Raw genomic sequence first — 26,458 nt, forward strand, 5'->3', positions numbered from 1 at the left:
CCCCTAACGACAGACGGTTGTGCTCAAGGTAGCAGAGAGGCAAGGTGACATGTGTGAGCCTCTGCATGGGAGTATATGAAACGTAGGAGAGAGGCAGAGAAGCTGACGGCAATCCGTCTTTTTTTTTCCCCGAGTCTTGACTCTACCAAAACCCTCAAACATTCTTTCTATTTCACGTCACGAAGCAAGAAAACAAGATAAGGAGAGTCAATTCCGAGCCCATCACAGCAGAGACACATGTAGATGCAACTAAATGCGTCATGACCACTGAAAATTTCCACCCAAATCATACCCCAATCCAAAAACTAAACTTATTTTCTACCTTCTGAAATGAAATCTATTGCGTGATTTCATTGATAAAATTACTTCCTGTTAAAATCCGAGATAGAATGCAAATAATTTAATTCAACATTACGTCAAAATGTTTTCAAACTAATGAATTAATCCATCGACCTAGAGTGAAAACACCTAACAAGACCATAACTAACAATTCTCATTTCCTCGACAATAAAATCACACAAATCGATTTATATATTTAGCTAATTAAATCTACGAAGAATGTTTCTTACGTAACCAATAAATTAAAAATTGTTGATTTACATCACAAATCGTACCGTTGTAGTGAGTAACAGTTTTCTTATTCAGAAGTTCCCGCGTTCCCAGAAACCAGCTATCCAAAAGTTTCTCGTGAATTTCCTTAGTCTCTCCAGGAAACTACTTAAATAATTCGACATTATAACTGGCTACTTCTGCGTTCTGAAACTGTTCGACGCCACAATTTTTTTATACAGTTCAAACACAGCTGTTAAAATAAATCATGATCAAGCAATTTTTTATTGCAAAGGCAAGGTAATAATCTTAACTATGCCAACATGTGACGGATGTCTGCGCCCCCACATTCGGATGACAGTTTCAGTTCTAACAACGACATTTTATTGTTTTTATATTTATATTGGTATCGTGGTTAGCATAGTACCCTACTATTCCAAATGTCCACCCAACCGTCACCAACAATTTAAAAATAAAAATAAAAAAATTGTTGTTATAAATGGATGACAAACAGTCAAGTTATAATTTACAGAACGTCTAATTTTGTGATGCTTTACATGCCATAATAAAAAATGTTCCTCTCGTAAGAATGAAAAACGTATTACTGTATTTAGGCTTTGCGAAAAGTCTAAGCAGCGTAAGTATCAGAATATTCTTCTAAGACATTATACCTATACGTTCAATAAGTATATGTAATTATGTTTAAAGGGCTGCGTTTTAATATTTAAAACTAGTCTACATTATATTTTAGAAAGAGGCAATGGAAAGTTCCCAAGCAATGTCACCAAATTTGAGTTCCATGTCCGAGAAGCGGAATATTTCAAGTCTGATCCACGACAGCGTTAATAATTAGGTAGACCACCGCAGAATCAAGCGACGAAGTTAACCTAATCGTGTTCATCACCCCCTTCCATTCTTTCAGCTTGGTAATCTCCAGGAAAACTAAGGGCAATATTGAAAAACGACCCACGTGTATCACCGACTCATTCCAGAACACACGAAAATGGCTAATATACTCGTACATCAGGCTAGACAACATGACAAATTTCAATTCATGACACCTCCTAAATAAATCATTTCCAATTAACAATTTTGAGTAAGAGTAATGGCTACTCATGCCCCTTCCAAATAAATTATAAAAGATGAATTCTTCAATTAGGATTTCCTCGGCCCTTCCAATATTACTCACGCTTTATAGTCAGTCTGGTTATATAAACATTTGCTTTATTCAAAACTACCAGACTCTTAACTACGAAAATAACATTTTTCTTTCTTATTTCAAATAAATAGTTTTTTTAATAAAAGTATCTGAATTGCTAAAATATGGAAGAGCTTTCTGTAGAAATAAATGTGTTGTGACAATATTTAAAATTATAAAACGTTATAAAGGGCACCAGGGTTACGAAAGGAGTCCTGTTTCTTTTATTGGAAAGGTCACGTGTTTAAACCTTGACTCAGAGACCAAATATCTTGACTGGAGGGTTCTCATGATTTTACTTAGTCATTCAAGCGAAATTCCTTCCCCTGAGCCACGGCCGTTTCCTTCAAAATCTTTCCAATTTGCGACCAGAGGCTGCGTGGGCACCAGAAATGTTCTGGATGAAGAGACGACATAATACATTCCAACTAAACACAATAAAATCCAAGCATCCCAGAAACAAACCACTAGAATCCCGACACTTCAATAGGCCAAAGTCACACGGAAAATTAATAACGCCCGAAATAACTGGATTTTGGTTTCTTTACACAATAACGCAGCGGGCGAAGAGCTTGAAGCAAAGTTATTTGAAGTATTTAGAAACATGGATTAACCTCCACATATTTAGAGTGTCCGGCATACCTCCACATGCTACGCACAGCTATAGTCGTGCTGACAATCTGCCAGGTATCATCAGTGAGACGCCTATAATATCTTCTAAACCTCAATGCTGAAATTGAAACTGGGAGCTGTAACTTTATAAACTGCATTTTAGATTTAATTCAGCTCAGTTGGAAACATCATAATTATCGCTGTATACCGCCCAAGAGGCGGTTACATTATCCGTCTGTCTTTCTGTCAGTTTCCCTGTGGGGATATGAGGAGATGCAAGCTCAAACTATCTTGTACACAAAATTTGATTTAAGCTGTAAGCTTCACAGCCATAATCTCAAGATCCAGACAACGACAATGCTTCATGCCATTCTCGTCCCACACACACTCCCGAGGGGGCTTCAGAAATGTTGTCGGATGTTAGGTTTCTTTTGAGTCGTGGGTGTAAATCCAGGAAAACAGTGAGGAAATATATGTAGAAGATATATAAAGTATTAACTCGTATGTCGTCCTCAATAAAATTAGAACTATGAGAATATGCAGTTAGGAAAGAAAGCTCAGGGAGATGCCCACAATACATTACAAAACAGTGCGCAGAAAGAAGACTGATTTTCTGAGACATACAAATATTAAGAAACGACACTGTCAAACACATAAAGGGTTACATTTCGTAACCTTAATATACCCTCTTCAACTATTCGTGATCTAAATAATAAGTTGTATATTAAGTACTGTTTACCAGCTATGGGTACAGGGCACATTATTTTTGTATTGCATTCGCTGAGACTTCAACCCTAGAAACATAATCTTTAAAATAATTAAACTGTGTGTAATCTGGTGTGTGGAAAACCCTAAGGACCGAATTAAGTTTAAAACAGATTTTTAAATTTTATTTTCTTGCAACCATGTTATTAATGTTGAAGTGTGTCTGTAATACAATTATAAGAATAAAACATAAATATTTTACAAATATTAAAATATCACATTCCTCAACGCAACCTTAACAATAACAACAGAAACTATCAACGACCAATATATTTCAATAAATCAAATAACATTTACTTGGACCAAAATCACAAATAACAATTCGTGCGAGCATAAAGTTCAGTAACGTACGCCTTATAGGTGTAATTTGTAAATCGACCACATGAAAGACAATATCTCTGAGATATCCATGTATTTGCCGGCGTATTAACGACATTGACGTGATTCAAATCCCAATCCATTGCCTCACCTTTCACTCGTCTCTCTGCCATTTCATCACGGATTCCCTTCATCCACCTTACTCTGTCCATCTCTTCCTCCCGCCCCCATCCTCTTGGTATCTCGGAGATATAACGAAGAGTTAATTGTCACGCACCTGGCAGACATCGCCCTTAGAACTGAGAATATATGTGGGCATGTCCAGATCCTGTGAGCGCCACCATTGGCAACAAAGAGATACAATTTGCATGGGACTGCTGACACCCCACGTCAACAGACATTTAATTATTATAAACAGCATTTCTAGCCATGTACCATACTTGTACTTCATCTAAAACACTGTTAATAAAGAAGTGTGTGCATAGCTTATATGCCTTAAAGTATTCAAGTGAACAGAAATTAATATATTTATAAGATTCAAAACGTAATTAAGACAAACCGACAAATATCGATATATATATGCACCCCAAAAAGATTTATACACACAAGCATAATATTCTTTTTGGGACAGTCTGTACATCGGCTTGCTAATGAATATTACAAACACGGGCATACAAACTCGTATTACACAAACGCCATTTATTTATCCTTTTTTAATTAATTATTTGTCAACTATTGATTTAATTAGCCTAGAAGTATGTTCTGAATCAACACAATAGGATATCTCACTTTGCATTGGCTGAAATTGCAACCTTTCATATTATGAGTTCTTTATACTTTATACACCTCCATACATGTATAACACAACCATGCACCGATAAGAATTTCATGTATTTTCCTTAAACCTTACCGAACTAAAATTCATGACCATATGACAGAAAGAGGACAGTTTATCTTTCTTGATTTGACTGTACCGAAGGCGCATCTAAAGTCTCCAAGAAACCAAACTAATTTGCACCTCTCCACTGAAGGGAAAGGAAATTTCATTACAAATTTACAGCATTTTGTAATTGAATTAATTAAGGTGTAAAGTGAAGTAAATCGACAATTTATCTCATGTGATGCAGTAGTACCAAGAGAAGAAGGTGAATAAATGAACTGACGCCCAACAAAGCCAGTAACGGGTCTGCCAACCCTTCAATTTAATAAACACGAAAGTTGCACGTAAAAACATCGTTCATAATTTAGCACAACTCAAAGCAAGCGAAATTAAAACTCAGTAACATTTGATCTTACGTTTATTTAATGGACCGCCCTTACGTCATAGATTAAATAGAGGTAATGACTGTGTGTGGACTTGTTTCACTTAAGCAGTACTTTGATATTAACCTGGAGGAACCGAAGAAAACCACTAAAACCCTAACCAGGATAGCTGATCTCCAGACTAGTATTTGAAAAAAGGGTTTTCATATGTGTACCTCTTGAATAACTGAGGATGGGGGAGTCTATTACAAGGGGGTGGACCTGCTTCTCACTTTATTTTTGTTCGTAATTGGTCATGGGTTATGTTTTACATTGGTTCACTTGATTATCATATCACGAATTTCAGACCTCAGATTATAAAAATACAAACCAAACAGAAAGACGTAAGATGTAAAGCTCACGCTTTGCGAAGAAAGGACTGTTTTAAAACAAGGATTCACTGAATATGTTGATACTTTGCTACCATAACCCACGTTTATCCAACACCCTCCAATTACAGAGCACTTGAACCAGGGTGTACAATACATCTTATTTGAACTTTCAGAAGAAACGGAATATTTCCAGCGCCTTCTAAAGTTTTACGACTTGTGCTCGGCTGTACAGATATATCACGTTTACACTCTAAACGTCAGGCAGGGCTTAGACCCATTATTTGCCCTGGCTTGAAAGGACGTAAAGTATCCTGAAACTAAATGGCGTTCGTATATAACCGGACGGGTCGGAAAGCCACGTGGAATTAACGTCATTCGTTGAGTTGGATATCTTAATACACGGAAAACCAGAACTGTAGAACAGATAACCAAGCCACCAGCTGTGGGCCAGAGCCAAAAAATTACAAATGTTAATTTCTATCGGCAAATTCTCAAATGAGATCGTGATGTTATCATTAATATTGTTGTTGGTGTTGGTAATACAGCCACATTATTGATTTTTTGTGTTAAGTTTTAGCTGTCGTATTCAAGCTCGTACAATTCACTTCCTCCTATACACACACGTCCACATTCAATGAACAGAAACAGAGACTTGTGTCCCTAATTCATATAAACATGTGACATCTTAGTTCGCTTTCATGACATCACTCAGTTTGCAAAAGTAGTGGAGTGGTTTGGAAGGTGAAGAGAGTTTTGTGTGGGCAATGTTCACACATCACGGACCTTTGGGCTGACCTCAAATGACCTAACCTGACCCACGGTTGCATAAATCATGAGTCTCCCTGCCTTCTACCTTACGAAGTTTCTGTTTCATATAATGTACCAGAGTTACAACTCAATTCAACTGGCGCCTTCACATGAACTATTCACCACGGTCTATTAAGCCTAAGCTTCAGTGTGTGAGTAACATAATGGTAATAAAATATACCACAAGCACAACCGAGTAAAGCTAATTAATTGTCCTTCACTGTCTACTTTAGAATCCAGGCTTGTTTACATGCAATGCTTGTGTGTTTATTCTCCTAACTGAAGGTCAGTCACAAGTCTAAATTTTTCTTCAACGCGCATCATATCAGTCTTTCTTTTGAATAATAAGAGTAGCCTATGGACAAGAACCGTATCATTTACGTGAATCCTATAACAGCGAATCTTATCTAGTCCCATTCAACACCCTGATATCAGTGACAACACAGACGTTAACACCGCTGAGGAGTGTTAATTATTATCTGCAAGGTATCACGTCGGTTATTTCGAGGTTATTCCACACTTTTCCTCAGTCATTCCGTTCATATGTTGGTATATGAGGGCAATCTGAATCCACAGCACGTCTGAATAATATTTAATAAATCAGAACTTACCGCAAAGAAAACATAACACTTCTCCATTGGAAATATCAGACGATTAATGCTGTTGACGGCAATAATTCCTGGTATTGCAATCAACAGCTAAAAGGTTATCTTCTACAGGCTACACCACGTAGATAAAATGATTCCCTACAGTGTTATGGAAGAATCGTGGATACACTACAACCCAGAGTCGCAAAACCCACGGCAACCCCGTGGAGTAAATGACCGTAAGAGCACAGTTTATTCCAGATGCACGCCTTAGTCACAACAAGGAAGTAATGGAACGTCTCCTAGCTTCACTTCCGTTGACAACAGTCTAAACTACTTTGATTATGTGACCCTCATGAGACTTCTGTAATCTATACCCTGAATCAAGCTAAATTAAAAGCCTTCACGGAAAGTATAATGTCAATGCTTTTCTACGCAAGTTCGTACATGTCCGCTCATATCCATAGATTTAAAATGTATTCTGTTTTCCCCTAGCCTCTGCGTCCAGACCTGTTCTGGGGCCCACCCAGCCTCCTATCCAACGGGTACCGGGGTCCTTTCCCGGGGGTAAAGCACGTAATGCTGACCACTCACCCCCATCTAGTGTCGAGGTCAAAAATGAGAAGGAAATGTTCCACCTCTCCCTCAAGCGCCTACATGGCGTATAGTGGGACAGCTTTTACTAGTCTCCATGCTGAGTAAAGTGAGTTACGTTATACAAGATAACGGCTGCTGAAATTTACTTCTTATGGAGAATCCCGTTTTAATTTTCAGAAGATATTAACAAATGAAGCATACAGTGCACTTCACTACGCCTTAGTAAATTTCATTCTAAATATTGCGAATAAAAATATTAAAATCTCACTTGAATTGTAAGGCTTGAATAATTATTATACTGTGCCACAGAAAAACTGTGAGATTAGAGGTTTTCACGGTGGCGATTATGAATATGGCTGCCTACTGGGTTGTTGCGCCAACAAATCGCCCTGATCGTTGAGACAGCAAATACTTCTGAAACGTCGGCAAACTTCTGCCAGACAACGCGGCGCATCAACCCAGAAGACAACCATCTTCAGAAGCTAGTTGATTAATTTCCTGCTGATAAGTTCAGGTACATGGTATTATAAATTATAAAATAATACAAAACAGGCCTAATTTATCTCCTAATAAAGGCCACAGATGTATTTAAATTGCTTGACATTATAGAATTAAATGTTCATTTAATTTATCCTAGTACCTTAAGCTCTTAGAAGCTCAATATTAATCATATCTTGTTTAAAATATTCTTGCAATTCCCAAGCATTTCTCTTCTAATCTGTTTCCTGTCTCACTGTCCACTTTCTGTCTTCTCCTAATTTTCGCTACATTTTGTGCTCTCTTACATCTTCCAATTTCTGCTCGATATTTCCATCTAGACCCAGCCACCAATTTCTCCCTCGCACTCCCTGATTTGTTTCACCCTTCACACCTTCACTTAAGTCTTCAGGCAGACGGGCTGCCCCGGGCGTTGAAATATGTTCCATATCCTCCCAACCTATTCCCATGGAAGGAATGCAAGATAGATGGACTATCGCCCTCTTTAGCTCGCCCTGGAGCCATCCCCCCTACCCTCAGTACTTCAACCCTTCCTACCACCCCCTTTCCTTTTATTAAACACACAGACTGCTCCGAAAATAATGGCATCCGAATTTTAAAGGCGGCTGAGATTCAATAAACTCAAGTTTAAAACTGTAATACAGTAGAAAGTTTACTATACTTGTGCTACAGAATCGGGTGTTTAAATACGCTGTTCCAACTGCAGAGGATATTGTGTAGTATAAGACATTAAGTTACCAGTATGTACTATGTAAAGGCATATTTGCAAACAAGCGATCACGACTTAAAGCACAATTTTATAATGGTGACTGACTCTAAAAGTCATATTCAATCCTTAAATTGAAGTGGCATCCGTAACTAAACATTATAACCCGTCCTAATCAAATCAACTCTACCTCAAACTTGTAATTTTTAAAGGAAGAGATCACTTAGAAAATATAGGAATAGATAACAGAATAATATTAAAATAAATTTTAAAGAAACATGGCATCAATATGTGGGCTTGAATCATGTGGCTCAGAAATGTGTCCAGTTGTAGTTTGTTGTGAACACGGTAAAGAATCTTTATCTTAATAAAATGCCGGAAATTCGACTAACAAAGCTGTTCAATCAGAAGGGGTTTCGTTCCTTGAGGCTTCACTGGATATAGTCAATACGTTTTTCTTTCTTTAAATGTATTTTATTACATTTCAAAATGTTTTCCCTGCAGTTTCCATTTCATACATTACTTTTATTCATGTAATTAAGCTGTAGAGAACGGTGTAGTAAAAATCTGGACCTCGTATCATAAAAACTTCCTAACTAAATTTATCCAGAATTTACATCAGACGTCGTATGAGGAAGGCCTTATCTGTCACTTTCCCTAAAACTTCATTACCTCTTTCGGGTAGTTACTATCTCCCTGAAGGAGATTCCCCTCCTTCCTCAAAAGACATTTTATATGGTCATCATTTTCCTGGGGATGAAAGCGAGAGGAAATCCCCGTCACACGGATTTCGGCGGCTGTCTTGAGATAAAAATGGTGTTGGAATGGAGACATCGTTTTAATTCACTGTGAGGCCCCAGCATGTTGGCTGCAGTCGGAGGCGGGGTGACCCCGGAAGATATATTAGCTCATACAGAAGTGCACTCCAAGACTAGAGAATCCTACTTTTCCTGTGTTGCCTCTTGCTTACCTAGCTCCTCTGTTAAGTACAGTGTAAAATCTAACACACTCCACGCCCCCAACTCAGGAATTACACAACAGAGCTTCACAAACCATTAGCACTACAACGATGTATAAATTATTACGCAAAATGTGGTTTAAGAGTTCAACTGGAGCAAAGCAGACGTCACCTCTGTTGGAAAAGAACATTTCTCTTTAATTACACGGAAAGGGAGTAGTGTTCTAACTTTGTAGTTGTTCTCATACAGCCCAGGCACCAAATATAATGTGTCAAACGTTGTCAAATATCAACTGTAACAATCCAATTTCTTCATTAAAATATTTGCCAATAGAAAAGACTCCATGGCTAGCAAACACTAACAAATATTACGTTAAATAATAGCAAATAAAAATGAAACTAATCTAAAACAAAATACCAATCTAGAAGTGTCCTCGAATTAAAATTGGTCTTGTTAAAAAATATCAAAAAAAGATTCATGTCACTTGCAGAAATAGCGAACTATCTAAACGACTACTGTGCGCAGATCTCAATTAAAATGTTGTTGTTGTTGTTGTTGTTTGAAAACACTATTAATTTTATTCTAATTTACTTTCACCGTGTACAGAACCTCCAGATTTACGGGACTCCTCGAATCTAGTAAAAGGTATTTAAAAATAATTTATCATTATCTGACGGTCTCTCAAATTACGAGGCCCTAAGATGTAGCTTATTTAACCCATACTTAAATATGATACTGGCGTCTCAGGTCTATGCTAGTAAATACGAAGATAATCAGCATGGAAGGCTTTGTAGACTGCCTTCGAAACCCAAACGGAAAAGATATCAAAAAGCACAGATGATTATTAAGAAACGAAAATATATTTAAACAATGAATGTAAGATTGCAGCATAATCGCAGGTCATTTGACCTTAAATACGCTCTGAGACCGTTAAATTGTTAAATAAGTCAATATTCACTCTCGAATCTATTGTAAAAATAATCTTGTGTCGGGAACATCCTAAAGTGGCCTTCCTTTTCCAGTATGCATTAACATAATGCTTACAAGCTGACAAAATAGACGAGGTAGGTTTATTTTCAGGTTACCGAGAGTCAGCATTATGTGCATTGAACCGTATTGTAACAAACGTGACCTATTTAAAGGTGCAATCCTTCATCTGTATCGACAGACTAAGAAATGCAACTTAAACATCAGTCATGATAAGAATTCTGTTCACCTCTGCAATACGAAGCCCATGCCTTGTAGATTACAAGCTGAGCTAACTCGGCAGATTAAAACCAACTGATGTAGATGTGTCTCATTTTATTTAGGTAATTCAATAATCTCATTTTTATCAACGTCACAAATTAAGCTTGGCCTGAAGATTTCTGTCTCCTGGGTTGTTGTGCCGTGTTGTATGTTAGATGTCCTCCAACGTTTCTGAGGTCATACTGCCTCCGTCATCAGGGCGATACTCACCGCTGTGAAAACCTCAAATCTTACATAAGCTTGGCCTGTTTTGGTTGGAACGGTAGAAACTGTTCTGTCTTGTTATCAGACCTCACTGCAATTGCCCTGAGGAAATTAATTTCAGTCGTCTCCATTATCAATTGTTACTTTGTTAACGTCCACATAAAAAAAATTCCTACGAGTTATTATTACTCAATACAGATCAATTAAAATTCCCTTTTGGCATTCCATAGCGATCAGATTTTTATATATACACGGAATTGTTGAAATCTATCTAGTTTTATGTCTCCCTCATACACTACAGCCTAAATAACAGAAATTCCCTGCTTATTCAAGTATTTAATTATGTACAACAATTTTTTCTTTTGTAGGTTCATTTCTCACATATATATATATATATATATATATATATATATATATAAGGCTTTTATATGAACCGAGTATTACATTTTAAAATCACGCTTTCAGTTTGAAATGAGTCTATACGGATCTATTTGTTTACAATGTAGCTAATGGATGTTTCTATGTAACAGCTCTTAAATCATAATATTATGTTACATAAAACATTAGCACATCAAACGAATTTTCTGTACAATCCCGACAATACATAAACACTTTTATTTGAATTAATGCAACGTGGATAAAGGACACGAGATGAAAATCAAACTTCTACGCCCATTGCGAACAATGGCAGTCCTGAAATTCTGAGCTCTCATCCAATTTATGGATCCTATCAAAGATGCGGCTATTCCATGTCATCTCTATCTTTATCATCAGCATAATCTACACTACCATTCTCACCATCATCATATTCGTCATGAACAACGTCACGGCATGGCGCCATCTGGTTGCAGACTGAGGCAACTCCTTCCAGATATGGAAGCAGCTGTGAATATATTCAATAATCAATTGCGGGCAGCAGATGAGGATGTTCTTCGCCTTCAGGGCTGATCAGGGGTCTAACAGCTCCTCATGGGGAGAAGAAACTAACATGTTACTAAACTTTACAGAATATATCTCGATTTTGGGAGGATTCTCTGAAGTAAACCTTCGATTTCCATAAAATTTGCTTATTTTTCTCACCAACTTATTGGTCATTGGCTTCTTAACAGTCACTGTTCTATGGAGATGGTCAAAGATAACCAACCAGGTGTTACGCGGGCAGTCTTACGCATAGAGATATCTACTTACTAAACGAATCACTGAATGAATAAATAAATACATATAATTTATTAGTTACTTTCTATTACAATAATAATGATGATAAGACCGCGTCCTAAGTCCGGAGTTTCGTGGAACATTTAATCGCTCTAGGCAAATGCTATGATAGCTATCAGCATTTGACAGTTTAGTATATACAGTTACGACTGGGGTCTAAAGGGGTAGAGTGCCCTAGCGGATTCTTGTGAAGACAGTAATGAACCTCAGGGCTCCACAAAGCCTAGGAATTTCTGGGCAAAACGATATACCAAAGGAACCACAAAGACAATTCAGTATACGAGATGAATGGAACTGGCTCTTAATCGTAATGTTCACTGGCGGACGTTGGCACTAGCGGTGTTACAAACCCCATGTTCAACGAAGAGACAGTTAGTTAGATTTGCTTCGCAACTTTACGTTCACAGGGACTCATATAACGTCTTCATACAATGATTTAATTTGCTGTCTTGAAAAGTTTATTACACACAGTAGCAGGAGACTGAAAGGCGGGAAGTGGCGTAAAGTAGAAAACTTAAAACTTTCTAGACCTTAATTAAGAAATCGTCTAATAAAATTAAATTCTTTTCCCAACATCACAGCAATTTAGATCTATACATAAATTAGTACCACTATTAACCACTATTATTAAAATCGCTCATTTCCGTGTAATTACCCCACTAATTCCAGTGGATGAAACATTAACATGGCGAGCAAAAATTATATATCAACAGCTCCTAAAAAACGGAAAGCATTCTTAATTAAAGAAACATCAGAGCAGGTACCATGCAATCCTGAGCCACGACCTCGTGTGATTTCAGTAACGGTCGCTTGAACCCTCTCAGGAGCGAGATCCAGTTAGTCGTAGAAGCTACATCACGAATGTTCTGAAGTTAGATGAAATCCTTAATAACTTGAAATATGTAAACACTGAAATGAGTCCGTTAACATTTAATTTGGAGCCGAGCTCTTTAACCGTTTGAAGCTCGGTGATAATTGCATGCAATTTAATGTTCAATAACTCTGCCAACACAGAAAATGTAGGGATTAATTATTCTCAGAACAAACAGCGATTATTTACCTCAATAGCAACGACCGAGGGATCTCCGCAATACATACGCGCTGTGTTTTCTTTGAGGTAGGAAGTAAATATCATATTTGCAGTGCATTAAATCGTATCATATTCTTTAATCAAGAAAAGATAAGTAATGGCTTCAATTTATATATGCTCCTGTTTTAGACTTCTCAATAATAATGCGTTTTAAGTAAGATTTTATATTTTCCCGCTATTCTTGACGGGTAATGTGTTAGTTTTACATAAAATGCTATAAAAAAAAGTAAAGCTGTCCCATTTAAGCCATGTGGGTGCTTGGGGGTGGGAATTGTAGTTCCTACTCATTCTTAAACATATAAAATCCTATATCAAAGACAATATAATTAATGTTAAAAATAAGAACGTTATTTAAGTAGAATTTATTTTTAAAATTATTATAACCTAACTAAATTTTACTGAACAAATTAAAATTTGGGACGCACTAATCACAAGGTGAGACGTTGGAATTTTCAGAACGTGGCTTCCCCAGCAAAATCTGAAACTGTAGTTTCAATATAACATAAGTCCAGTTCTCTGAGACTTTTGCGGCAAATTAATTACAATAATTTGTTCACTTATGCAGCACTAAATCGTGATAAAATATTTGTTCCGATTATCAGGTTAGAACCGAAATTCTGGACAGAACTCTTAATCCTACAACGGTATCTGACACATCTGAATAACACTAAACCAATAACAAACAATGAACACATTCATCGCTGGCTCAGAGAATTTTACGTTACCACTGAATTAGACTGGTAGGCTTCTGAAGATGACTGTCTTCTGGGACGTCGCGTCGCATAGCCTTATAAAAGTTGACAGACGTTTCAAGGATACTGTCTCAATCATCATTACACACATATCACTAATAATGGAGGTACAAAGCATATGATGAAACGTAGGTATATTTCTACCAGATTACATTGAAGAAAATCCCAGAAGACAGTCATCTTCATATTCCCTGCCGTGAGAACCTAAAATATCTCACAGACCGCAGAGAACCTACATAATAAATGAACAAGAATATATATTTAATTTAAAGCTTAGCTAATTTCATTCACTTATTTGTATTAAAATAAACTAAAATTTATAAATCTGAAAGACAGTATAATTTGAGAGTGGTGATGGCATGGCGTGTGTCATGATTCGTCAATCCTTCAGCAAGCTTCACACCCTCAAACAAACCATTCAAAGAACTGTGACAACTGGTAATCTAAATAATAGGACGCAGATAACTGTTGCGAAATCGTGGATCGAAGATTCACTCAAGCTAACCTAACCCACTGGCCTGCGACACCATGCAGTCAAGATTTATGTGCCGACCTTAATCAAAGCGTCTGACCTGTGTACGTGTGTGAGCAACATTCCAGCAAAGCTGCGTGGAGTACGGAATTCGGTCAATGTGTTACCCATTCGCTAAATTGGCCGTGGGGAGACTTCTTTTAGAGTGCGGAAGGGAACGAAGGGAAACGGTCTGATTCACAGAGGTTTCTACAGACCCTCACATAAACCACGGGAACAACCCAAGCCTTCGCCCCTTTACAGCTCTCTGTGTCAAGGAGGAACACAGATTGACGGCGTCTGGGAACGAAGTGCGGGGAAGGATTATTGGGCTTGCAAGAAATGGACTGAATGACATCACGAGAAACTTCAAAATTTGCATTAATTACCTGACATTGTTTGGACGATCTGATAAAACGGGATGTAGAGTAGTCATGGAGGGAGGGAATTAGTAACGCTTATAAAAATTTTGCTCCGAAATCTTCAAGCGAACAGATAACCTATAAGACGCTTAGCTAGGCCGGAGATATTAAAATATAATCTTAAAAAAATAACGTGTCTAAGTACGAACTGATTTAAATGGTTCAGAACACATGAAAACAGAGAACTTCTAGACTATGAGAGAGATTCTCTATCAACAAGATTAGTACTAAGTTTTCTTGTGGTTACATAACTAACAACGGATAATTGAGCTTCAACACCTCAGTTACGAGGACAACGTTTCGGTACGATACTGTGAAGGATAGGTCAGGAGAACATGAATCTGATTTATAGTCTGTCTGAGCATCATGCGTGACGCTGGCTTTCTTGAATTTTTCGAAGCTGTTAAACTCTGCATTTTATCCACAGTAGAACACACAGAACCCAATCGATACGACAAAGCCGATAGGCCTATGCTAGCGTTTGTGGCCCGTCTTCTCAGTTTTCGCAAGATTCTCACACCATTGCCCACTTCGTCATATATTCTAGTCTGTTCAAAATTCAAAGTGAGTCCAATTCTTTTTGTACTGTAGGCGTACAACGCACATTGAAGGAAAAATGTCAAGAAATATATCGAACTAACTTTCTAAAGGACAATATCGATGTTATCACATGTATAAAAGTTACACTAGCAATAACAACGAAAGTAAGTCTACATTATTACTAAATAACCAACCAACTAACCTAACTGCATGGAATACAGTCTTTCTTGGGAAAATGATAGTCGTCCAGCTAGTAAAGAATAAAATTTTGCTCTAATAGAAGTTCTAAAGTCAAATATTTCACAAGAACTGACAAAACCCAAAATAAAGACTTCAGAAAAAGAGTCAATTTAGCTTCAGTTATTAACGACAAGAAAAAGTAGGCGCTCCCTAGTCATCTATTACACCTGTTTACGGAAAAAACAGCTGTTTACTGAGGCTCGTAAGAAACTCATAAATACACTGTGGGGAAAAATGCAAAGTTACAACCCATTATTATAGCCGGTGATATTTTATTCGCTCTGTATAAAAACCCGAATAAACTCGTATAATAAAAATACGTCTCTATTTATTGACCAATGTGTGAACGCCATTATAACCTTTTGGTTTCATAAAAGACGGGAAATTTCACGACGAGATGAGCGACTATTAAGTTCCAGAAAGAAAGGTAGTATATTTGCGTCATATTGTGAATTAGGTTAATATTTTAATATTTTCCGTCAAATCACAATTTTTAATAAGATAATAAAATATAAAATATTTAAAATATCATTTCACGTTCCGCATCGAATGATCGATTTACAAATTGGAACGTTTTTTACGACATGTTTCGGTTATATTTAACCGTCCTCAGGTATAAATTAGATTGGTAAATTTAAAACTCGAATTACAATCCTTTACAATGTTATGCAATTTATTGAAGATGTTCTTATCAGATTAGTCTTATATATTAGAACGAAGGTATTGTTTTTTTATGGCGTGGTTCATCTGATGTTCAATATTAGTCTGTAAAGCAATGATTTAAAGAAAATATATTAATAAATATGGAGTAATATAGAAAACAAAATGATTGAAGTAAATAAATAGTAGAATGTGTAAGTAAAATAAAGTAAATTAATTTAATAAAAATTAATTTAATAAAAACATACCGGTGATGAGTTGATAGAGACATGAAGTGTCTAGCGGAAGACTTCTAGAAGTATTACTGTGTCGGGTCGATGTTTAATACTGAATTGCGGTTGCTCGTGGAGTGCGTAGGTGAAAGGAGGTTGTTATGGTTGGGGTCAAGGATCTGAAGGGCATTGAAGATGGGGTTATTAAGAAAAATATTGTTGTCGTTTAGGGAAAGGTTTTGTTTATATGTTTGTTGTATGTAATATTTCTCTATTGTATCTCTATGGCTTTTGTTACGTACTATTCCATAGTTTGTGTAATTGTATTGTATGAGTGTCCTGTGTTTAGAATATGTTTTGCGTATGCAGAATTTTCTTTATTATGTTTTATGGCAGCTATATGTTCTTTATATCTTTGTGTAAAGGTGCGTCCAGTTTGTCCTATATAAAAATTGTCCTATTAAAAATTGTGATTTGACGGAAAATATTAAAATATTCCAGAAAGTAATTCTGATCGATTTGCATTAAGCCTATGATATACAGATACCCGGATACATTCGTTTAACAAAAATACGCCTGTATGTTTTTACCTCTGTAGATAAAAATCTATGCCTCCGGATCAAAAAAAAGCCTCTCAATTCCACAAGGTCCATCTTTTTATCAACCAAAACGTACTGTGTGTACGTGTTTGACAAAAGGGAGAGAGCACGCACTAACAGATTACTCGCAGAGGGATGGGATGTTATTATGGATGAGATTTTAATTGGACATCCCCCTGTCGTCACGTTCCGTACCCCCACTACTCTCACCCCCTCGCCCCTTATCTTCTCCACCCCCATTTCCGTTCACTCTAAAATCCTCGTCACTCACACGTGTCGTTGCAGGACGTCCTACTAACACGACATTTACACCGCAAAGAAGTGTCCCCCTTTCATCTCAATTTTTCGTGAATCACGCGTCATCTTCGGATCCGTAGAAACCACTGGTTTTCGAGTTCTGAGCCGCGCGAAGTTGCTTTATATACCGGTAATTAATTGCTATATCTTACAGGCTAATTTGTCTGGTTATTAATGGTAAAATTATTTAACGTGGAATGAAGTAAAATTATACCTAAGTCGAACAGACAATGACAGGAAGGAATTCCTATCTTGATATAATACACTGACTTTCACTTGAAATTACTAAAAAACCCGCAAACAGTCAGAGCATTATCAAGTTTTTAACTTAAATTTAACATGGAGCCCTTCTCCCTCAAGCTCACACAAAACTGCTGTTGCTGTTATCATTATCATCATCATCATCATCACTGTTGTTGCAGCACAAGCCCACGTTAAACCAACGCAAAGGACATAACACTACCGAAACCTACGCTACTTCAAGCTGTTTCCTTTAAGAACCTCTTGTCTGAGTGCGAGTCTGCAGGGGATAAATCTCGTTTTAAGAGAATCCGTATGGAAGAAAGTATAACGCGTCTCATTCGACGTATCCAAGTTCGGAATAGAAGACGACTAAGCTACAGCACCTGATATTCAGAGGTTATTACTGGTCAAAGTCTGTGAACAACTGCAGATCAGATCTCGATAAACTTATCACAGAAGATGTAAGGACAAGACACAATTTTAAACCTACACATACAAAGCGGGTGTGAGACGGGTTCTGTTTGACGTAAGTTGTTTACGTGGTCAGTGAAAACAGCGGTCTGCCTACTCAGGTTCCTTTGGCGCGACTCTTAGGAAAGTGAACCTGTTATAGAACACTCAAGATAAATAAATAACCGAGTCCAAGTGTTTTTTCTTGAGAATAAGAAAACAGTAGAAATCAGCTTCAGTGCTTTCGACGTATGACTGAAGGTTTCCGGAACTTTCACTCAGTAACGGAACATTAATTTACGTTCACTGCAAATAACGAACTTTGTAGCCTAGTAAAAGCTGATAATTTCTTGGCAATCTAAACAACTATCAGATTTTGGAGTAATACGTTGAAATATGAAATTAGTAGCAGTTAATCATCTGCAAGCAGATCAATTCCACTCACAGCAGAATTCGAACATCGGAATAATGACCTATTGAATCTCGAATCGTTAAACTCTTCCTTCCTTCGGCCAGTAAAAAAAAAATCTGTAAATTGAAATTCTATGTCCGTCTCGCAATAAACGATATGATGAAGATTTAACGATAGATTGATTTTGTAGAAAGGCAAGCCATCTTTTGATCTCCGAAGTCTCTATAATAGACAGAAAATCAAAGAAGAAGAAAACTACGAAAAGATGAGTGAAATTGCTGTTCCCCGGGTTAAAAGTATCTTGGAGCTCTGGAATGGATCGACTTGATCTTATGATGCTGGCAGTGTAGTCACCAAAGTTCAGGAGTGAAGATAACGCTGGGTGGAGAAAGTTCCGCTGAGTTGGCTGCTGCTGGTGGTGGAGTATCGGCGTCACAAAATGCCTTTTTGGATGTCACTCGTCTCGGCTCGTGTACCAAGCAGTACAATGACAGAACTTGTACGGACTTCAAAGTATGGAGTCACTCGTGAGCGCAACAGGAGACCTCGGCGGTAAGGAACGTGGAGGAACGGCCGAAACAACACGAGGCCATTTAAAATGCACGTAAAAGGATAGGAAAATAACAAGATGAAATGTAGCAAGGAATAAGAGAAGACAGGTAAGAAAATGGGGTAATCTGTGAAGAAACTCTAGATAATCATGGTATTAGCTCGTGCAATGTAATTTAAAAGTGGAAAAGTCACAAAGGTAATAACACAATATAGCAGTAGCTTTTCTTCTTCATTTTCTTTTACTTTTTCCTTCCATCTACCTTCGCATTTCCATTTCCCATTCCTTAATTTACTATTATTTTCCCCCTGTTTAGACACAAAATGTTACAAATTTTAAGAACCGCGAAATTAATTTCGGCTGCCTAAATCAAACCCACTTAAACGTGGGTTTATGAAAGAACTAACAAATACAATCTTATAATATGTAAAGCTAAGTCTTTATTATTCAAAATTTGCACTTGTCTTTCATTAAGCACGTTTAAATTCTTCCAATGTTGAACTCTCATTTTGGACATATATAATGACTTCCTGTTATAAATGCCCTTTATTTACATATGATGAAAATATTTGTTTATGACTACTCTTGGTTACTATGACAGCAATTTTTAAATCTGGAACAGTGATAGGACGGCGGGTTAAAGTGACATTTCAGCGTCATGCAACAGCCATTTGGATTCGTAATTTAAGACTGAGTGTTGCTATCCAGGTAAGCGATAAACCTTAACTAGACCTTCGCCTTTCCCATTTATTTTTTCTTTCATATGCTTCATTCGTCATTAAATATTTAAAATCAAGCGAAATCTTCAAGTTACGCATTTGTACTCTAATAACTTATTTCCAAAAACAACAACCCTCTTTAGCATACACATTCTTCAGTACTTCATCTTCCTCGCGAAAGACTTAATAAGCAGTGAACGATGAGCTTCTATGATCTATTGTTCATTGTAAGAAATAAAATGGCTGCTGTTAATGATTCAAGACGCCTTATTTTGTTCAATTTTTTCAATATGTATCGTGAGAATAAAAAGATATAGGCTTACAGCTTAATACCTATACAATTTAGTTGTTAATTTTCGTCCAAAATTTCTAGAACCTACAGAAACAGACTCAGTTCAAATCATGAGATAAAATTTCTGGATTACTACAATCTCAAGGCTTCGCGTCGTCGCCATATTTTCTAACTGTTAAAATTAAATTATTTGTTACGTATGTTTATGACCTATATCCATACAAAATCTACATGCTTGCATGTACCGGTTCATTAATTACCGCCATCAAACGGAAAGTTACGAGTAAAATTTAATTTCGCATTGCAGACATTTTATTTTTTCACATTGTACAAAAAAAAAGGCATTAACAAATGTTTTCGAAGACATACCTACATTAAACGTCACACAACATTTTAGGGCCCTACATTAAGTGGCAGTAATGCTGCTGTCGTAGTTTGACAGAAAACAAACAAATGAACATCAGCTAGCTTACCCATGGGATGCAACCCGAACTTCGTGAGTATAAACAGTGATGGCCGCTCGAGCTTACCTGAAACAAGATTACAACAAGAACCTGCAGTTAATAGTATCACATCGCTTTATTCAAAATGCATTCAACTCAAAAAATAACTTTAAATTCCCAATCAGACAGTACACGTCTCAAATGAAGCCCGCAATCGAAGACATTACTCGTGTAACAAGAATAATCCCACGCCATGACTAACACCCACATTATTTTAGAAACAGCCTGTAAAGTGTATGAATCGCGGAAATAACTTCAGAAGTTGCAGGTCTATAATTAGAGCATTCAGTGACATGTGAACATTACGATTTCAACTACAAAATTATACATGCCTACAGGCGAGTGTGGTTGGTTCATATCTTAACAGCAAGTCTACGTGGAACGAGACAAAAACACTATTAGTGGAAGTTAGTTTGACTGATCGGCTGGTTATTAGTTCGTTAGTGACCTGGGATACTTAACAGCGCTGTATCAACTGCAGAGGTTATACAATATAGACGATAATAGCTTAAATTAACAGATTCCTGCTTATTTATGTAAGCCATGGAGTAGGTTGGTATAGCTCTACTCATTCATGACCTCGTCACTAGATAATACGAATAATCACCTTCACTGCCCGTCCGTTTTACCCCTGGAAGAAAGCACCCGGTACTCATAATACAGGAAATCAGAATCAATCTGGGTAAGGCAAGTAAAATCACTTGCCCTTGCCTGGAATCGAACTCCGGTCTTCCGAACTCCATGTTATTAATTTTTGCACACTGCCTGACTGTTTTACAATAATATTAGAGGATTAGTATGGACGGTGAACTTGAAATTATGGGGAAGCAAATAGAATGATTCGAAATATGCTACAATCCTCTCATTCTTACGGAAGAAATAAGTAAATCCAGGAAATATACGTCCGGTTCTACAGTGTACATTCGAACTGATTGCCTTTCAAATGTAAGCCATGTCTCATACAGAGGACTTACTTCAACTCACTCTGAACTAACTACTACGTGGGACTTGGGAGATATTTTACAGTCCCTCTAGACGAATCTCAGCGACCCATTACAAAAGGAAGGCGCTGTCAGCTCTTCCACACGTAATTTAATTGAACGGAATCGTCAGATATATGAATGAACGATAAGTATAATCACAGAGACAAAGTTAAAGTCTAAGAGTACTTTTAATTCTAACATTATCTGAATAAAACATTCACAAATGTAAAGATAAAAAGAAAGTTTGCACGATACAGACTGTCAATTAATATAGTAAGGCCTTCAACAGATACTTTAGTAGCCTATAAAATTTAGGATGATTAAGATTCATAATTCATACAACGACCATATTCCGATTCTTAGAAAGCAGAAAGCCTACATATTAAAAGAGAAACTTTTCCTTCGTGGCCCGTTGCGTAAAACTGAATAATCTCGTATTATAACCAACTTCATCTTCTTGAGGAAATTTTGCATTATAAAGTGTTTATTATTAAATATGCTGCTGTATTAATATGGAACGAGTCTTGAGAGGAGTGTAAGTTGTAAGTGTGGAGAAATGGCCATATCAAAAAATAATATCGACTTTCAATTCTAGTCTCTACAAGTAGCCATCGCTTATAGATTATAGGCTATAAAATGCCTGCAAATAAACCCTAAATAGACTACTTGGTAGAGATCACGGATCACCTACACAATATACAGGTACATGATTGAGAGGCCTTTTACTAAACAGCTTATGTAATTCACAATTATGTTACAAAACTGATATGAATTTTATCCTCTAACCTGTTCCTAGGTAGTTATACGCCAAGTGGCCTCTTTAAGGGAAACATTCTTTCGGAAATGTCTGCATTTTCTGCTGCATCTCCTTTCCATCTCAAATTTCTTCAATTGATAACTAACATCATGTTAAGATTACAGAACTACTCGCTTGACGTGCATATAATTTACAACATTTTTGTACAAACACGAACGACGACGTACTGACTCCGTTTAATACCAAAGCAACGGTTAATTTTACCTCACAAGAGCAGTTGCTGCCATTTTTCGACGCTGGATTCTGAAATGATCATACTCATACAAACAAGTTCAGAGCTCGTTTTTATGTTCATTTTTTTGTGATCAGGAATTCTGTTGTCCTGTAGCCTTTGGCCTTGAAGTCCTCATTCTGGTATTTTTCTGTAGATTTGTATTTTCGCACGTTATGCTTAGGAAAAGTCAGTATCTTATCTTTTGCAATCACAATTCTTAATACACTCTTACGTTCATCATCGAAAATTTTATTTAGCATGTGTCATGGTCTGCTTTCAAATGTCTGCATTCCTATAGGATGTATACAGATATTTATGACCACGTATAATCTCGTACCCCCCCCCCCCCCAATTTCCTTAGGCAAAATTCTGTAGTGTGTTTTCATGTATCTTTGACAAAATAGGATGTGCCACGAGTGAAAAAAGATTGTTTAGCACTGATTTAAATTACTGCGTTTTCCTCTTAGGCTTAACACCTTATTGAATACTGTTGCATCAGTCTACAAGTCCTGTGTTACGTGGTTCAGAGTAGCGATTCCCTTGCCTTGGCGTTAACAAGAAACGGTAAGCGATTCACTTACGGAATCTGACAGTGCTATCGATCTAGCGGTGCAAAACACCAGTATAGACAGACATGGGCCTGCTAGCTACTGAACTGGATGACATAATAGAAACACAGCAAAACAATGCGTGAGAAACAATCTGCCCTAACAACGTGCACTAGGCTAATAGTCATGGGCGTTAGCTGCAAGAAACAGTAACGAGGACATCTTAAAGTGCGGAATGGAGGCTTAAGACTGCAGACGAGACAACAGTCACGAGATTTCGGAATCCCTCAGAGAGAAAAGAATAAATATGCAGCAACAACAAATCAAGAAATCATTTCGCGGGCATGGTAACAAGACCTTATTCGTTGGAGTCATGGTGACGTCCATTGGATGCACGGAACAGAGAGATATTTTAAGGAACGAAATGAAAGATGAAGACAAACCGATGCAAAGAAATCGAGGTCTTTGGCTCCAGTAAGCAGCATGTCCACACCCACGTCTTAAGACACTATCTGGTATTGGTGGTATGACTGTGACGTAGAAGGAGAAGACGAACGATCTACCGGGAGATGATTGGTTGCTGGTCATGTGGTTAAAAGTTAAGACAGTTCACTGGGTGACATTAAGCCAACACTGGATGGTGCTGTTGAGAAACGCCTATAAAATGGTAGTACGATACTGGACCATTCCAGATAAGTGAAAATCTTACAAACCGGGCTATAAATCTGAGTTAAGAGTACCAGACTTCGTTTGTGACAAATTTCTTCAGTCAGCGCTAGACAGTAGCACCATGTCAGATTCAAGGTCCTCACGGCAGCGAGTTTGAGATGTCTTCAGGGTAGGAAACTGACCAGTGTTTCAGAAGTACCTACTGCCTCCATCATCAGAAAGATCTTTAGGTGTACCTGTAGTTATCGTAATGGGCGACCTCTACATTCGCCCTAGAGAAACTGAATAGAACATACAAGACCAGTCAGGTAACCTGGGACGAAACTGATACGAAGAACCTGAATTCTGTAGCGTTGAGGTAAGAAGTCTGCAGTAGACGTTGCAGTATGAAAGGCCGTAGAGACGAGAGAAAACGGAATCAGCTGAAAAACACGAAGAATTATCAGTGTTTTAATAACGAGGAGCAAGAACGGCTCTCTGAATAATTGACTTAAAATTCATGAAGAGTAGCGTATAATTTTGTGGCCTAACGAGAGACGAGTTCGAGAAACCTCAATAGGTATGAATTTCGGGAGAATAATGAAATTCCACATCTTTTCCAAATGGAGCAGAAGGGGGTGAATGACCGACCAGATTCAGGTGTAATTCTGTGTTCACGGCAGCTCACTTTAATTCACAAGATCCGACCGTCAACGAGTGACTCCTTTTAGAATTTCAGTCCAGCAGAAGTCGACCGACGTTTCAGAGGTGCCTACTTCCTGCAACATCAGGGTATACATCGGTAAACTTCGAGACTACGCGGCGTGGGGTCCCAGAAGATCGGTATCTTCAAATCTGCAGCCGTGAGAACCTTAAATCTCACTACTCCCATATTAAAATAAGCATACAAACAAAACTCTGTCTGAACTCTACCTTCTTTTAGGCAGGCCTATATGAGAAATGTTAGTAGGCCCTATGCATTATTAATCTCTGCATCTGATTGGTCGTGTTAGCGCCCCGAAAAGCGTCTCTTTGACATACACTTGATAGCAACTTGAACTTTTGTTCACATGACAGCCAAAAGAGTAATTTCCCATGCCGAGAGCTGCTGTTGGTCTAAGTCAATTTAAAATTCAATTTTGTTCCTAACAGAACAACGTAAGTGAAAGTTTAGACGTGCATGCAGATCTTTATACAAAGTTTAAATAGCCTATTAACAAAGCCAAAAAGAATGAGGCATTTAAATCTTTCAGCGTTTTAGAACCTACACAGAACACCACTCTTAAGTGCCTGACTAAAAACATGCAGCCATCTGTCAGAAGGCCACTTGTGACTTCTCAACAATTCAAATTATAGGCCACAGAAATATAAAGAAAGTTAAACACAGCGGTTTAATAATGTATGTTATTAATTATTCCAGATAGCAGGATTTTTGTTGCCGTGTGTAATATTTATTAAGCATGGCTTTTTCATACATTTACCAGCTCCAGGAACGTCTATTCAGAACACTTATAACTCGACCTTGATGTTCATTTCCTACACCAAATACTAGCAAGCGATAAATTCGTCGAATATCACGGAAGACAAAACATGCAACAGGGCATACAGAATACTGACAGTGAGTTTACGTTGCGTTTAAGCTACACTAATAATTAAGCAGCTGAACACAAATTCTGTGCCGTACTCTGACTATAATGTTACGTATTGGTCTAAACGGTCTACTGAACGAATCCTGGATAAGTCAGAAATTAAGTTTTTACATTAGTTTCTTTTATCTTGTCTTTTATTATCGCTCTAGCAACATCTATTGAATAGATCAACTCCATTTTTTTTATTTTCATAACGTTACGACGTACAGTTCAATTTTTATCCTTAATACTAGTAGTTCCACCTGAAGATGGACTGAGTTAACGGAAACATATAGTTGAAAATGCAAATAAAAGTTGGAGTGTAACTGATAAAACAGTCTGTGATGACGGACAGAAGTTATGCTTTTAACACAATATTTATTTCTACCTATATGTAACAGAAATGCAAACCTATGAGGCCTATCGCATGGACATCGCGACTGTATCTGCAAAACCCATTTGTATTTAGTCTACAATAATAGATTTTATCTAGCACAGATGAACATGGCCAACGAGGCATAAAAAATGACGAGCACATACGAAATATTTCCCTCTTGTCACGTTCTAGGGTAAGAATAAATGTGAATTTGTTAATAAAATTACTTCTGCCTTTAAGTAAAATGTGATGTTCCATCTGACCGCTGCGACTTCTTGAATTCTATGACGTAGACAAATAGTTCGGTGACAGAAGAGCATTACACGGCGTATGCTAGACAGACTTAGGAAAAAGAAAGTGAGAGAAGAAGCCCTTAAGAGTGAGTACTGTACAGGCTTTTCACTATTCTTCTACAGATACCAGCGCGCCATAAGTGGTTTTGGTCTTGAATGTAGAGGACATGAATAGAAGGTTCGTTATAAGTTCCGAAAAAACCCGGACCAGTCAAGCTGTCAGACAACGATGAAAGAAAGACGCATAGCTTGTACACCTACAATCCACGGTCGATAAAAAAGACAAAACTTAAAACAGGTTAAGTGCGGCGAATGAACGAAGAAAATAGAAAAGAACTTTCGTATTTCCTCAATTTTTGAGTGTCTGCGTTTTTTTAGGTCGGGAGGCGAAGTAAATTAAAGTTCTATTTCTTAAAGATTTCACTAAATGTTTTTGTTCTAATTATAATTTATTATTTCCCCCTACATGGAAACAATACGCAGGTTCTGAAAACACTTATTTTACGATAATATTCTTCCTCGTGGTTGTACAAGGATTCACATCCGCATTGTCTAACAATGA

General features: G+C 37.4%; 1 protein-coding gene and 1 long non-coding RNA gene across 5 annotated transcripts in view; both read right to left on the minus strand.

Annotated features, from left to right (window-relative positions):
• Positions 1 to 26,458, minus strand: part of mmd (disintegrin and metalloproteinase domain-containing protein mind-meld) — a 587,218-nt gene that overhangs the window by 486,866 nt on the left and 73,894 nt on the right. The window lies entirely within an intron of this gene.
• Positions 16,072 to 16,478, minus strand: LOC147874423 (uncharacterized). The gene is made up of 2 exons (XR_015534319.1): positions 16,361 to 16,478; positions 16,072 to 16,217 (listed from the first exon to the last, which is right to left on the minus strand). It is a non-coding gene; the product is annotated as an uncharacterized LOC147874423 (long non-coding RNA).

The sequence above is a fragment of the Zootermopsis nevadensis genome, unplaced genomic scaffold, assembly GCF_977971745.1.
Source record: "Zootermopsis nevadensis isolate Lab colony 2312 unplaced genomic scaffold, Znev_1.0 Znev_ptg000009l, whole genome shotgun sequence".
Lineage (NCBI taxonomy): Eukaryota > Metazoa > Arthropoda > Insecta > Blattodea > Termopsidae > Zootermopsis > Zootermopsis nevadensis.